This window comes from Carcharhinus amblyrhynchos, chromosome 3, assembly GCF_965287045.1.
Source record: "Carcharhinus amblyrhynchos chromosome 3, sCarAmb.v2.hapA, whole genome shotgun sequence".
Lineage (NCBI taxonomy): Eukaryota > Metazoa > Chordata > Chondrichthyes > Carcharhiniformes > Carcharhinidae > Carcharhinus > Carcharhinus amblyrhynchos.
Window position 1 is genome coordinate 83406677 of NC_137326.1, and position 17135 is coordinate 83423811.

Genomic DNA, 17135 nt, shown 5'->3' on the forward strand with positions numbered 1-17135 from the left:
AGTTGCCACTCAGCACACATTATTGAGCCTTTCACCTGAGGAATAGTTAAGCTATCAGGTACTAGGCAACATTCCATCTCCAAACTCAGCAGAAGAGGGAAGAAAATATCAGGAGAAAATTACAAATTATTTGACTTAAATCAGAAAAGAGATCTTTTTCTTTGTATTACTTGTATTCTTTCTGCCTCAGTGTTAAAATAAAACCTCACTCATAGACGCTGTTTTTGGTTTGATCCGCTGAAAGCCATTTTTAGAATACGTTTATAATAGATCAGCCTAAACTGGTTTTTAAATCCTAGTGTGTACAATTCTATCTCCAGCCAAGTCATGTGCTACTCTCGGTGTCGCTCCAAAGTTTCCACAGTCTGATTGGCTGTCATTAACTCCCCCAGAGGTCCCCCTCTAACACCACCACAAACCAGAGTTCCTCTCAGAGCTCTCCTCTACGGCATCTGCCTGCTCGTCTATGACTCTCACAGTTAGAATGGAATAACTTAAAAGAGTTTCAGCAGTGTTGTTCAGTCGACTCGCAGAGCTTGTCAGTGGAAGTCTGTTTCTCCTTGTTTTACAGACACTTCACCCAGAAGAGAAAGTAAGAGTCCCGAGACACCAGCAGGGGCTGTCTCTCAAGTGTTTTCTCTTTTATAAAACTGTAGTCCCTTCATCAACTGAGCAGGAAGAATATCACTGAGAGGTAAAGGGTACGTGGACTTATGCTTTTACTTATGTTATCTGCTCATTTTCCTTCATAATTACCTCAGGTTTGAGTGTTGGTGACTGCATTATTAAAATGAATTAAAGCAGCAGTACTTGCTTGCACTTATTGTCCCCATGAAAAAAATCCTTTTGTAAAAAATGTGTTAAAGAGGGTTCCCAGTGGCATGACATTTATATCTATTGCTCCAGGCATGTTTTCTGTTTAAGTAATGGAGAAATTAACTTAGAAGATGTAGAACCTCAATAATAGAGTTCGAGCAGAGAGCGTTTTCTGGTTTGCAGGTTTCTAAAGATACAATCAAAGAATCTTAATTATACTTTTTTGCTCATACTTGTGATAATGATTGTACTGTGTTGAATCCTGTCTGTGTTTTTCACGTTGAGGTGCTGTTATCACAGTATTGTAGTAACAAGTTTAGCACTGGGCTGTGTGAACAGTATTGAAGTTGGTCTGACGAACTGATTTGAAGGCAATTCTATCCACATGCATGGGTATGTTTATAAGACTGCTCCAGCTATTCGTCTAACGCAGGGGTTTTGAACTGGTGTCACCTCAAGCACGGATATGCTTGCTAATACACATAGTACCGTCGAGTCTGTTTCTGCTGTGTCACGTTAGAGCTATCTCCATACACAATATAGTTATAGCAATAACACACAAACAAGTGTGCAGCAAATTGTTATATAGGAAAGTGAGCAGAATCCACATGACCAAAGTTCTTGTTCCTCCACAGCCTGCGCAGAGTAATATTGTGCAGTTTTTTTACATATATAGAATAATTGAACACCTAGTTACTCGACTGTAACTTAATAGAGGGAGTTCAGATGGCATCATAAAAAGCAACAGTGTAGCCCAAGCAGTTTACAAATGTTACCTGAAACCCTTACTAAAGTATTAGTATTAGCCTTTACCTGACTCCTTGGTAACTGATATTTAAAGGGGCACTGATTTCACTTAAAATTTGGCAAACATTTATTCATTTGTTTAGAACTCCATATCAAAAGGTGCCGTCTGGACATTTAACAGATGATGCATTCTGAATCTAACATTCCCTAAACATTTGTCATGGTGGAACATGACATTTTAATATTTGTTGAAACTTCCATTTGTGCTGTTGTTTCTTAACTGCCATCCACTAAGTATTACTTAGTTTATTGAGGAAAAAAGATTTTCAGTGCACTTTGGGATAAATTGCACGTATAATGCATATAATAGAGGACTATCTGCGGGACTGCTGAGATTTACCTCTGTATTCACGTCATCAGTATTAAACCTATGTCAAATTTTCCTGACTGGCTCATTAACTATGTACTAAGACCTACAGTCTTAATTCTAAAACATAAGCTTCATCAAGATGCCTCAGTTGCCTGGGGTATTGGTCTTTGTTTGTAATTTGTTGTGCCATATGCGTTGTACCTGTTGATGCCACATCCTTGCGTATGTCTGCAGATCCTGGTAGTTGTAATGGTGTGTGAAGGACTTGCGAGGAGGGAGTTACTGCACGTGGGAGGAGCTGTTAGTCAAGCTCCGAAGGTCGTAGTAATTAGATTCTGTCGAATCTCTCTGAGGGAATGCCTGAGAGGAATTAATTACACATTGTTGTTATAAGAAACCAGTTTCATAGAGAGACCGCCTGTTATGATTAATAACTCTGGGGCAATTCTTTTCATGTTATAGCACTGTCTGCATGTGGAGCTTGTACGGAACAGAGTGTAGCGAGCTTCTGTTGTGTGCCCTCCGTAAAGCTCTTGTGCCTGTGACCAGTGCCTGCCTCTTCGTGTTTAATTCAAATACTTTGTGAGATTAATTTATACAGAAAAGACTTAAAGACATAAAACTTAATGGCCTTTAGGCAGGAGAATCAAGTCTCAGCAGGAACAGACCTGCATTAGGGAGGCTTCAATTTAGGTGCCTTAGGATACAGTGTAACAGAAATACTAGGTGAGGTCCACTAATGCATTCTGTCAAACAATCACTCTGTAGTGTAACTTCTCATGCTGGATTTTTCTTTGGAGTTTGTGATAAGGGTTGCGAAAGAGTTAGGACAACATTAGTCAATTTTACAAAAGCGAGAACAGAAGTTCAGAAGATGTGAAGCAAACAACAGAAAATACTAGATCACATAGGGTGAAATCTTACCAAAAAATGGTTCTGACAAGCAAAATGATGTGTTTCACTTCAGACCTCACCTCAATCTGTCACAAAACTTCAGCTGGGCGTGTTTCAAGCCATCATGTGGAGGGACAAAGCCTCAACACGCAGGCAAAGCCTGGCTGCATGAGATTGGGATGCCATGTTTAAAGGGCACCCCGATCAGACCAAACAATGGCCTACACCCCCACCCCACCACAGAGGTTTCATATGCTCCCCCTACCCTGTGATCGGAGCTGGCATTCACCCTCGGTGATCGGAACAGCATTCACCCCGCCCTCCCCACCCCCTCATTCCAGCTGATCCAAGCTGACAATTCTCCCCCCAATGGTCAGTGTCGGCACACCGCCCTTCCCCTGAACTTCGGATCCCTTCCTCCTCCTGCAGCAATCATAAACCATAGAACCCTACAGTGCAGAAAGAGGCCCTTCAGCCCATCGAGTCTGCACTGAACACAATCCCACCCAGGCCCTACCCCCATATCCCTACATATTATACCCACTAATCCCACTAACTTACGCATCCCTGGACACTAAGGGGCAATTTCTTAGCATGGCCAATCAACCTAACCCACACGTGTTTGGACTGTGGGAGGAAACCAGAGCACCCAGAGGAAACCCATACAGACACGAGGGGAATGTCCACAGACAGTGACCCGAGCCAGGAATCGAATCCAGGACCCTGGAGCTGTGAAGCAGCAGTGCTAACCACTGTGCTACCGTGCTGCCCAATCAGTGCCCTCAACTCCACCTCTTTTACCTGAACATTGTACCCCCTTCCCCAACCCTCCACCCACACAGCCATTGCCAGCACCACCCATCCCCCCCCCCATCCAAACAGCCATTGCCAACATCCCCAGCTCCCACGTCTGCTCCCGCCCACCACCACAAATAAACGAATTCTCCTCCCCCACCCATGAGGATCCCATGGTGCCAAACTGGCAGTGCCAACCTTTTGGTTGGATTTTAACCTGGTGTTGTGAGACTTCTTACTGTGTTTACCCAAGTCCAGCGCTAGCATCTCCACACTGTGCCAATCTGTGCCAGGGCAGTGCAAGGGGGCACTGCCAGGCCACTGCCTGGGAAGGACCCTCACTCCTGGGGGGGGGAGGGGAAGGGGGCAATACTCATTTTTATGCCCCCATGAGGATTCCCCACAACAGGTTCATGTCTGGGTGAACCATGCTGACATGATGTCACTTTAGTATGGTTTGAAAATATCTTTGGGGCTCAATATCTGGTGGGAGTCTTTAATTATATGTAAATGTAAGGTAATGTATGTAAATCAGGTTCACGCCCATTGTGGAATGAAGCTGATTATGTCACTGACAAGAGGCAGCAACAATCAGAAGCCGCCATCTCGCTGGTGAGATTTGTGACTAACACGTTTCTCTGGAAATTGAGGCCCGCCCACCATTCCAACAGACGGCAAACGTAGGCTCAAGATTGTCCCCATAGAATTAGAAACATATCACAGCACAGAAACAAGATCATTCAGCCCATAGAGCTATGCCAACATTTAAATTCCACACAAACAAGTTTGCGCCATATCTCATCTCACCCTGTCAACAGTTAGCAGGTCAGGCAGCATCTGCAGAGGCAACAGGCGGGTTGATGTTTGTGGCAACGACCCTTTATCAAAAACTGCGAACACTTCAGAGTTTTGTGTGTGTCCAACATTTTTGGGGGTGCCGAATGACTTTAGATGGAAATGAAGTATAAAGAGCATAGATATTACATTCCAGGGTATCTAAGGGAAATCAATAAGAATATTACTTACCTAGAAGCATCCTCATTTAGAAACTTCACCAGCAATCGCAATGAACAAAGAACAAAAGAAAATTACAGCACAGGAACAGGTGTCATTTTCCGCCCTCCAAGCCTGCACCAACCATGCTGTCCAACTTAATTACCCCCTACCCTTCCAGGGACCATATCCCTCTATTCCCATCCTATTCATGTATTTGTCAAGATGCCCCTTAAAAGTCACTACCATATCTGCTTCCACTACATCCTCAGCAGCAATTTCCAGCACCCACCACTCTCTGTGTAAAAACAAAAACTGCCTCGTACATCTCGATTTAAACCTTGCTCCTTGCACCTTAAACCTATGTTCCCTAGTAATTGACTCTTCCAACCTGGGGAAAAGTTTCTGACTATCCACTCTGTCCATGCCTCTTATAATCTTGTAGACTTCTATCAGGAAATAGACAATGTGCTAAAAGTCAGGGGAATGATGGCTCAGTAGGTCAGTCCGACACACAAATTAAATCCAGCTCTGGCCGACATTGAAAAGCTGCAAACTCTCATACAACTCAGGATTGAAGCAGGCTGAGCCTGGGGAAAGGGGCGAATTGAGGTAATGAGCAGAGGTATACAAAGCTGCCGACAGCTGACTGAAGCCTGCTTGTCAGCTGAGGGAGAGAGCTCACACTCTCTCTCCTTCCTCTGTGCTGATTTGAAAAGAAACATTAGTTAGGCCATTCATTGCTCGGTACAAGTGTCCTGAGCGCGCACAGTGTAAACTCCACTCATAAACACCTGAGTTGTAAGCAGCATCTCAATCATTTTTTATCCATATTCAGCCATATGTATGCTTTAAGTGACCAGGCTACTCTACTTTTCTTCAGTCCTGCCTGAATATCATAGCACATGGGCTTTTGGTGTAAGCAGGGTGCCTGAGGGTTGAATTCTATTGCAAGCCAATCCAGTTTAGACCACTACCCAAACAAAAAGCCAAAGAAGCACTGGAAATTAGTCAAAAAGGGGAACAAGAACGATACTGGCTCAATAATTAAAGAGGCATTCAGGGTACTATAGAACACTGAAGGGACAAGTGAGGCACAGTCTGAGATTTTTAAACCAGCACAGTGAATGTGAGGAAGTGATTTGTGTGGAAAAAGAGAAAATGGAGGATGTGATTATATGCTGTGGAAATCTCAGTTTAAACCTGACCCCAGGAGTAACTACTATCCATTTGAAGCTATCTGTACGTTATAGCCTGGCTTCATAATGATCACTGACAGTCACAGGAAATGAAATGCAATGTCTGATATCTTGAGTCTCATTCTGTTGAGAGGCACAGATTAAAGCAAAAATGTTCTGGATTGCCGTCTAAAATTATGACCTTCTATCATGCCAATTTCTAATGTGCCAAGATGGACAAATTTGAATATACAGGTTATTTCTGTTTCATTGGTTTATGAGAACATGGAGAAATAAAAGCAGATGAAATTTCTATTAGGAAGCCCAACTTTTCTCATGATATCCTGTAAATTTGTCAGACTATGGGTTAATGATTACCACTCTACAAAATCATAAATTAGGCTTCTCAGGATCATGGTTTGTGACCCACTGGATGGAACACTTAACTTTCCATTACATTATTGAACAGTTTGAATAGGATAACAACAGCAATTGTACCCCCTTTACATCTGTCAGATAAATGTGCTGTAAAATGTTTGATAAGGTTGAGTGGTGACATGTGGCAAGACAATAGGACAGGAATGGCTTTTCAGTTTGATGTGACCTTGCTGTAAGCCAACCACAAATAAGAGGTTTCATATTAATTAACTTTTGAAAGAAAACCAAGGGTTAATTTTCAAACTGCCCACCAAGGTGTAAAAATGGTCTTGCTGATCAGCCATCCATTCGACACCTAAATGGCAATTTAAATCTACACCTAAACCGCAGTCATAATGAAGAATTGGGAGATGTCCAATTTAAAGACGACTTGCAGTTAATAAAGCACCTCTTATGACTGCAAGTAATCCCAATGTTCCTTTACAGCCAATTTCATACCTGGGAAGTGTAGTCAATTCTGTAACATTACCAATGGTGAAAATTGTCTGAAGTTTGCTCGACTTTGTAAAGTGAGCTTCTATCATTACGGATGTTAAGGTTATGAAATACAGATGTAATTGAGGACAGGAAATGTTCAGTGGATCTTGTCAGTAAAAATACACAGCCAGGCCTTTGAATTATTTTCACATGTAACTTAATAAAGTTTATTAAGAAAATTGTTGGCAAAAATTGCGGCGTCAAAACTTCCTCTCCAACTCAGGAATTACTTGCAACAGGAACTTCCTGAACTTGATTGCATTGTCATTTAATCAACAATGATGAAGGGTGATGATGGCTTGCAGGGTAGATTCTATTCAATGGTGTGCACTCTCTTGCCCCCAGCAGCAGAACGGTAGCATCTCTTGGCTTACTGCAGTATCACAAAGCCCAGAGGTATCTTACTGGATATTGTCAAAAGAAGTAACAATTTAGCCCTGATTAGAAATTTGAAAGGGGACTGTGAAGTCAATACTCATTTAAATAGCATCGCCCCCCAAACGCATACAACATCACTGCAGTAGATATTTTGAATGTCATTATTTAATGAAATCTAGTCTAATTGCCAACATCCATATCTGGTGTCAACTAAGATCTAAAGCTTACTGAAAAATTAGCAACTTATGGTGCAGTTCAAATGTAATTCCAACTGAAACCTCTCATATAAATAGTAATTACCTGGGCAATAATTCATTCTGTCTCAGGTTCCTACTGATGAAAACGAAATGAGGAAAATGTAATTTTGGCAGTTCTTCTTTGAAATAATTGAACTTGACATAGGAAAGGTAAATGATTTTTCTTTCAAACAATTTTAGCTTTTCTGGCATTGACTTAGAATCAGAGAATCCCTACAGTACAGGAAGAAGCCATTCAGCCCATCGAGCCGACAATTCCACCCAGGCCCTGTCAGAAGCCCATATATTTACTCTGCTAATCCCTGCGACACTAAGGGGCAACTTAGCATGACCAATCAACCTAACCTGCACATTTTTGGAGTGAGAGGAAACCGGAACAACTGGAGGAAAACCACACAGTCACCCAAAGCCAGAATTGAACCTGTGTCCCTGGAGCTGTGAGGCAGGAGTGCTAACTACTGTGCTACTGTGCCACTGTGCTGCCCTTATTTGTTGGGTAGAACCTTACTGATGCATCACCTAGCCACCCCACATCTCATAAGAATCCATAGAATGCGTACAGTACAGATGGAGGCCATTCGACCCATTGAGTTTGTACCGACCACATCCCACCCAGGCCCTATCATTGTAACCCTGCTAATCCTCCTGACACTGGAGTCAATTTAGCATAGCCAAACAACCTAACCCGAACATCTTTGGATTGTGGGAGGAAACCGGAGCACTCAGAGGGAACCTACACAGATATGAGGAGAACGTGCAGATTCTACAGAGACAGTGACCCAAGCTGGGTCCCTGGCATTGTGAGGTAGCAGTGCTAACCACTGTGCTACCGTGGTTGCTTTTTATGCATTAACCTGGACAGCAAGTTTTACCAGGTCATTTCACATGGAACGCATCCCACCTTAATCTGATCCTGTCTTCGTCCAATACACATCTGGCCATACCTTCCAGCGAGTTTAATTGATGAAGAATGAGATGCCTGATTTGATTTTTTTTCCTCAATAGCCCTGAGGTACTGAGGCAAATTGACTTGTCTAGTTGAGAATGGCTAATTCTGCACAGGTCAGTGATAATACCAGAGACTTTCCTCAGTTATTTGTCTCACTTACAAAAGAAGTATTACATTTAATAAAGAAGACATTTGGAAAGCAGAACACTGAGTGCACCATATATGATTAAGATGGAGAAGCAGTAGCGCAGTGTTATTGTCATGATCCTGTGACCCAGGGCAAGATCTGGGGATCTGGATTCAAGTCCCACCGTGGTGAAAATTGAATTCGGTAAAAATCTGGAATTAAAAGTCTAATGATGACCACAAAACCAGATATCAATTGTTGTAAAAACCCACCTGACACATTAAGGAAGTCTGCCATGCCAACTTATGACTCCAGATTGACAGCAATGTGGTTGACTCTCAAATGCCCTCTGAAATAGAGGGCATTTAAGGGTGGGCAATAAAGGCTGGTCCAGCCAGCGATGCCCACATCCCGAAAATGAATTAAAAAAAGCCAAAGTTCAAGTGAAATTTCTGTCTCCAGGATGTTCCAGCTCTGTTGTGGTGGAATCCACTATGGGAGATTTGGTGGTCTACCAAAAGTCCACTGACTATCAGTGGGACCAGACAATCCCTACAGTGAGCAGGGCAGGACTGGAAGTTCCTGCCCTTTATCCTATACTATGGCTATCAATGGGTTTCTAGACATTGCTTATAAAAGAATAGAACGTATGGGCTTCCCATTGCAATACTGCCCAGCCGCTAAGCGATTTTACAGGCTTGTGCCCTGCCCAGCCTCAATTTTTAGGAGGATTTCCCAGATGTGGGAGAAGACTGGGATAGGTCTCAGGCAGGAAAGAGGGGAACCTCCATTGGAATCTCCTCTTAACTTCAGGTACCCCCTCCCTTCTGGTCCGGCGGCTGGCAGAACTCCTTCCCTCCACTGGCCTCTACACCCAACACCCCGCTATCCATCCTCCCCCTGCCCCAAAACCTGCCTTTCCATCCAGTCCTGGGGCTCAGACTCTGATGTCTTCAGGAAATTCATCTTCTATCCTCCGCAGCTTCTGTTGCTTCAAGGATGAGAGAACTGCCGAAGAACAACTTCCTCCCGAGTAATGAGCAGAAGATGTGCCTACAGCAATTTGATATTCATTGAAGCACGAAATGGTTGCAGAGCAGGCAGAATCGAAGAATCTCTACAGCACAAAACGAGGCCATTCTGCCCAGCTAGCCTGCACTGACAACAATCCCACCCAGGTTCTATTCCTGTCACGTCACGTCTTTATACTCCCAATCCCCCTGACACTAAGGGACAACTCACCATGGCCAATCAACCTAACCTGCACATCTTTGGAGTGTGGGAGGAAATCGGAGCACCCGGAGGAAACCCACGCAGAGACGGGGAGTATGTTCAACTCCACACAGAGTTGCACAAGGTCACAAGTAGGCTTACATTAACACTGCAATGAAGTTACTGTGAAAATCCCCTAGTCGCCACACTCTGCCTGTTCGAGTACACTGAGGAAAAATTTAGCGTGTCTAAAGCACCTAACCAGCACTTCTTTCAGACTGTGGGAAGAAACCTGAGCACCTGGAAGAAGTTCAGCACTAACAACTGTGCCACCGTGCCACCTGAATCGCCAGGGATGTGATCCCCACTGATTTTTCACATGTCAGGACGGGAAGCCCCATCGTCCAAAATATTCTGGCCTTTATTTGTTGATCTCGCGACCATGTCTGCAGTAATGTTCAATAAGTAGTAATAATGTATGAAATAACTTGCATACATAGCTGTCTTAGTATGAGTAATGCGGAGCGTGATGTATTATTTTGCTATCTCTCAACTAATTCTGTTATGGTGTAACAAGCTTGTTTAAACTCTGAGAGGAATTTACACTGTTCCCATAAATAATCAAATTCCAACAGAGTTGTTCAGTGAATGCAGCAACTTGTCAATGACCAGAGAACTGTGAAACACCCAATAAAGACAACATCAGTATTTTGTTACTCAGGTATTTAGTCAAGGCAACAATTAAACAGTATGTCAGTCAATCAAAAGTGAGGAAAAGAGGCTCTGTATTGTACCAAAACTGAGCAGCTACCAGGGATCAGTTCCCTTACTATACTGAAAACATTTAGATTAAAGTTACATATGTTTGGTTAGCTGTTTCAATGTGTTGAGAGATGAGAACCACTCAGGCCCAGGCTGTTAAAATTTACATGCATGAATGACAATTGAAGCAATAATTCAACAGAGAAGTGACCATCTGAATAGCTACACTATTGATGCTATACCACAGTAGTTCATTCTTGCATGCACCACCGAATGGTCATTTTCTTTTACTGGTTGCAGATTTGCCAAACTCATCAATTCCATTTACAAAAGAGAGCTTAAGTAAAATATTAAGATTGTGTGAGAGATAGAGGGAACAAAATGGGCCAAGTGCTACAGGTCGCATGACAGACCAGCACTACTTCAGTTTGTTGCATGTCTCAAAAGATTATCTATAAATTCTGGAAGTTATGAAGAAGAATGGAATTGCTGCAGAGGCTCATGTTTATCATGCTGGTCCATTTACCTATTTCACACTGCACCTAGGACACAAATGTGGATCTCAAAGTTAGCTAGCAAAGTATGGCCAATTTCCAGAACCGCAATATTGTACAATGAAGATGCAATGTATATTTATTAACAGTACAACTTCAATGAACTTGCAAGCATTTCAATGAGAAGAATCTTGCATGGCTGAATTATTACCATAACTTATAAGCAATGAAGGCTGCTGCAATGCTACCTCAACAGTTTATCAGCATTTTTAAATATCATAAGTTATTTTCAAATACTAAAATAAACTATAGAACAGTGCTTTTGGAATCATAAAATCTTGGTGGACATTCGACTCATTGGGTGGGATTTTATGGCCTCGCTGGTCCCGAAACTGTAAAATCCCGCCCAAGATCAACAGACCTTCCTATTGTCCGCCCCTCACCCGCTCCGATTCCCGTGGCAGGCAAGGCAATAAAATTCCAGCCATTGGATCTACTCTGATTCATTGAAAGAGCAATCCCTTTAGCTTCACTCCCTTAGTCTTTCCCCATAGCCCTGCAACACTTTTCTTTTCAATATATATCTAATTTCCTTCATAATTATTGAATCTGCTTCCATTATCCTTTCAGATAAAATAATCCAGATCATCATAATGGGTAGCAAAAAAAGCCTTATTTCCACTCTAAATCTTTATCCAATCATCTTATATCTGCAGGCCTTAGTAGCTGATCCTCCCTTCGAGTGGAAATAATTTCTCTTTGCTCTATCAAAAGACCCCATATATTTGAGCACTACTTTCAGATCTCCCTTTAACCTTCACTGAGGACAACAAACTCAACTTGTCCAGATCTCCACATAAGTAAAGTCCTTCATCCCTTCAGTTGAATCCCTCAGAGTTCTGCTTCCCTAGTCAGGCTGTGCCAGTGAAGAGTGTTGCTCACTAGGAATGCGGATTGAGAAATTGTGGGCCTATAGATCTTGATTTTTCAACCATTTCAGTGAAGGGCTGCAGAATTAGGTACCACAAGCCCATCTTGACCAGTATTGAGACACTTCAAATGAGTGCACTAAGGAACCCAGGTTCAATTCCGGCCTTAGGTCATTATTTGTGTGAAGTTTGCACGTTCTCCCCATGTCTTGCATGGGTTTCCTTTGGGCTAACCAGTTTCCTCCCACGCTCCAACAATGTGTGGGTTAGGTTGAGTGGCCATGCTAAATTTCTCCTTTAGTGTCAGAAGGACTAGCAAGGTAAATACATAGAGTTACGGAGAGGGCATGGGTGGGATTGTTGTTGGTGCAGACTTGATGGACCGAATGGTCGTCTTCTGCACTCTAGGGATTCTTTAATTCAACCATGATCATATTGAGTAGCAGAGCAGGCTTGATGGACTGAATAGCCTACTCCTGTTCCTATATGTTCAGAGAGATGCATTCAAATTTTGCCACTGAAAACTTTATGATGAGGAATGTATCTTAATTGCATCATTATTATTTCTTAATTGGGATTCTTGATTAAGTTCATGGTAAAAATGAAATTCTGCATTATGTCATATCCCTGTTGTAGGTTTTTACTTCTGAATGTGTATTTTTGCTGCATTTTAGATTAAAATAAGTTGAATATTCCATTGCTGGAAATTTGTTTTTTATATTTGTCCTTGACACATGCAATGGTAAAGATGCAATGATTGCCTTGCCTTGGTTGTCCTAAGAAGATAGTTGTGAGCCTAGTTCTTTAATTGCTGTGATCTCTGAAAGACGTGCTGGTTAGGTGCATTGACCAGAACAGGCACCGGACTGTGGCACTTAGGGGAATTTCATGGTAACTTCATTGCAGTGTTAATGTAAGCCTTATTTGTGACTAATAAATAAACTTCAACTTTAATCGTTGTTGCTGCTGTTCCATAATGCTGTTAAGTAGACCATTCCAATATACTAACCCAGTCACAAACCCCTAATTTTAAGCTAGGAAAAGAAAGTTAGCTTAATTTTCAGTGTGTGAATGATAATGTGAAAGAGTTGTAAAAACAAAAAATGCTGGGAACAAAGTTGTTAGCATCTGCAATGAGACAGCCAGAGTTAACGATGCATACCATTGACCTTTTGTCAGAAGGAGTTGCAATGAATGATATGGTGACAAATTCGGAGGGCAGAATCTCGCAAGAATTTGGCAGTGTCAATTCTGGTGGGAAAACTGGCGTGAAACTTTCCAGCTACACTGGCCAGTTTTCTCTTCAGATATCTTCACTTCAACTGCAAAGGAAAGGGTGGGCATGGTTTGCACCATCATTCTGATGAGGTGGGGACTCTTAGACCAGGGAATTGGTTCCATTGAGATAAGGATGCCAATCACTGGAAAAGTAAATCTATCCCCCCTCCTCCATCACTAAAACAAAAATAAATCTACCCCTGCCCCCTCTCACGGATGGAGTGTGTGGGTCCAAGATTCCATGCAGTCATTTTAACCTAATCCACCCAATTGGAACGAGGCAATTTTGGATTGTTTCACACCACATGTCCAGTTATAATTTCCATCAGAATCAAATTGAGTGATATGGAAACAGGTGCCTGTCTTGAATGGCCACACCTCCATCTGGCTAAATTTTGAGCTAAATTAATCGCACCTATACCCTGAGTTTCCTGTCACTTGTCAATTCTCCACTTTTCTCTTATTCTGATTTTTTTTTGTCCTTGGTCTGCTACACTGTTCCAATGAAGTCAACTGAAGCACGAGGTACAGTATCTCATTTTTCGATTTGACATTCGACAGTCTTTGGGACTCAACAGTGAACTTAACAGTTATAATGTCTGTCTCCATTAGTTTTTTGTGCTATGTCTGCTTTCCTAGTTTCTTTCTTTATTCCTTTACTTTGCATCCTGATGGTTGTTATTCAGCCACTTACATCTCATCTTTTACTTCATTCCTTTACTCATTATCATAAAACCCTTTGGGGGTGATCTTACAAAAAATGTTCTAAGTGCTGAACCAGTGTGAAAATGGGAGAAAATTGTGCCCATTTTTTGGCGAGAGAAAAATTCAAATCTTATGCCACTTAGAGGAAAAAATGAGGCAAAGTGTGAGAGTGGATGGAGTCTATTCATGCCAGAAAGCCGGCTGCTCAGTGATAGAGGGCACTGTTGCGTATGTGCATGATTACGCAGTGCATTGTATAACGTGTACACAGTTAGTGCACTAGGAACCTAACACTCCCCACAATCCACCCCCCCACCTCCCCAACCACTTGTACCCCCACCCTACTCCTGACCGCAATCTCTCCCTAGCTGATTGTGGCCCCATTTCATTCCTCCAATCTAATCATGACCCCAATTCGATCCCCCCACCATTCGATCACTGCCTAAGTTCACCCCCCAGATGATCTCTGCCCAAGCCATCCCCAATTGCGGAGCGTGCAGCTCCACACGTGCAGCCTCCCATTCAGGCCCCACCCCCTCCCCTTAGGCCACACTGCTTGGCACTGCCTTTGCTCAGTGGGCAGTGCCAGGGCACCAGACTGGCACTGTTAGGGCCCCAGGCAGGGTGTGCCAAGCTGGCACTTCCCAAGGGGTACTGTCCTCTCCTGCCCCTGACCATCCTGGTGGCCTCAATGCCCTCTGGCCCCACCAGCAAGTAAAAAGTCTGACAACACCAGGTTTTAGTCCAACCAATTTATTTGATAGTAAACTCACAAGCTTTCGAGGGGACTCCCTCTTCGTCAGGTGAATGGAGAGTTCTGGCCTCAGACAGGGCATATAAAGCACAGACAGTTTAGAGATTACTGATTAGAATGCGAATCTTTACACCTAACCTGCTGTTCAAGTCCTAAAGTGGCCGACAATGTGTGTGGAAGGAGCACTGATCACAGTTTAAAGAGATGTGTATTGTCTCCAGACAGTACAGTAAGTGAGGTTTTGCAAACCCAGGCAAGTCACGGGGGTTACAGATAGTGTGACATGAACCTAAGATCCCTGTTGAGACCGTCCTCGTGTGTGGAACTTGGCTATCAGTCTCCGTTCAGTGACTCTGCGCTGTCATGTGTCATGAAGGCCGCCTTGGAGAATGCTTACCCGAAGGTCAGAGGCAACCCACCAGCAAGGCCATCTCATCTAGTCCCCATTGCTGTGATCCCCAGTGGACCTTCACCATTCGGCCATTAAGGCAAGTGAGCCCCCACCCCCGCCCTCTTGTTATTTCATCTCTCCTGCCCTCCACTCTATCACCAGTCTTCCTTCCTGTTCTTTCAACCCCCTTCCCTTTTCATTTACTCAAAACTTACCTCAGTTTTGATGAAAGGTTATCACAACCTGAAACATTAACACTGTTTCATGCCACAGATGCTGCCATTTTTAAATTTCAGATTTCCAGCACCTGCAGTATTTTTGCTTTTGCATATTCAGGGCTAATGGATTAATGTGCCAGTCATGGAATCTTTACAGTGCAGAAGGAGGCAATTGGCTCACTGGATCTGTACTGGCTCTCTGAAAGAGCATTTCACCTCATCCCATTCCCCTGCCTTATCCCCGTAATGCTGTACATTCATTTTTTAAAGACAGCAATCCAATTCCCTTTTGAATACCTCGATCAAACCTGCATCCGCCACTCTCTCAAGAAGTTTGGTCCAGAGTCCATCCATCTGTTGGATGAATTTTATTTCTTCGCATCACTTTTACTCCTTTTGTCAATTATTTTGAATCTGTACTTTCTAATTCTTGATTGGGAATAGTTTCTCACTATCTACCCTGTCCATCCCCCTTAGGATCTTTAACACCACTATCAAATCTCTTCTCTGCCATCTTTTCTCCAAAGAAAACAGTCCCAGTCTTTCCAATAAGTATTACCTACCCGTGGTAGTATAATGCTCCACTGTACAAGTACCAGGTTAATACACAAAACTTCAGGTAACTCAACAGAGCCTAAAATATCAAAACTCTTTCTATGGATTCAGATGACAACAAGGCAAAAATATTTCTTCATGTAAAAATTATTACAGTGCATGTGGAGGTTTTTACAATGGAGAAATGCTAACTCTCCAGTCACCATCATTTTTTAGATTTTCCACCAGAAGATATCATGGAGTTGAGAATGTACCTGCCCAAGTATTTCAAATAGCAAAGCTATGGTATCCAATGTAATTCCCATTATTGTGTGCAGGAAACGATATACCTGGAGAACACCCAGTGCATTTCTAGTGTACAGGCTGATTGAAATGTTTGCCGAACATGAAACCACTGCCTGCAGATCACTGACTGTGTACAGAAAAGCAAATCGTTGTCATGTGTATGAACTGATTAAGGATAAGAAATAACTCTGTTTCCATTGGTTCTGAGAGATTGTTGTAGATGGGATAATTTGATGAGTTAAGTGGATATTTGACACAGCAATCAACATTGGTGTCATCTGATTTAGTGCAAACCAACAAAGGCCAAGAAGATCTCAGGTTTAGTGTGTGAACTCAACTAAGATCAATTTATGGACTTCACAATTGGCTCTGAGTCATCAACAGAGAGGAACATTAGGTGGGAAATTAAGATAAGGGCTATCACTACCCCTTTACTTCATTGCTTTCCCAACTGGTTTTAGTGTAGGATTGTAGAGGAAAATTCAAGCCTTTGAGTGGCTGCTTACACATGATTAGCCAGGATGCCAACTTCTCAAAGGTTGTTTTGGATGGACAATAAATGTTGGCCTTGCCAACACCACCTGTGAATGAATAAAAAGTAATATTCACCTAGGCTCACACATAGGAATGAACATTTTTGCAAAGGTGCCATATCTCTGCAAACATTGCTTCAGTACAAGGCCGTACTCTCGAGAAGAGAAAGAAAATTGTGAGTAAAAAAAATTAGGCATTAGTCAATATCACATTTTGAACAATTGTACTGTTCTTAATGGTTAAGTAGAATGTGTGGTACAACGCGATATTGTTAAAATGTCATACAGGGCAAGATTTGCTGACACAATTGACCTCTATAATGTAGTCTTTGGTTTTTATTTAAATTACCAAACAGTAGTTTCCTGCAATTTCCTATGAGCCTTTTCATTACTCCATACAAAAGCTCCAATTAAAATGCATAAATACTGTTGCGAATATCATTTGAATGTTGTCTTTGAAAAAAAATGGAGACTTTTCCTCCTAAAAGGTTATTGAAGGGACAGTGGCTGATTACTATCGAGGGAGTACTGCAAAACAGTTAAACTTTTGGCTTCAATGTGGAATAACATGCCTGCCATGCTTTCTCAAGTCATTTCAAT

The 17135-nt window shown here is 42.4% G+C and overlaps 1 protein-coding gene across 2 annotated transcripts in view; it reads left to right on the forward strand.

Annotated features, from left to right (window-relative positions):
* Window positions 1–447: 447 nt before the first annotated feature.
* ppp2r3a (protein phosphatase 2, regulatory subunit B'', alpha) overlaps window positions 448–17135 on the forward strand; it is a 349273-nt gene continuing 332585 nt past the window's right edge. Inside the window, exon 1 of one of the 2 annotated variants that reach the window (XM_080185443.1) lies at window positions 448–701. The gene's annotated coding sequence lies outside the window, so the exon portion shown is untranslated. The remainder of the gene's footprint in view (window positions 702–17135) is intronic. The other variant, XM_080185445.1, reaches the window with a different exon arrangement.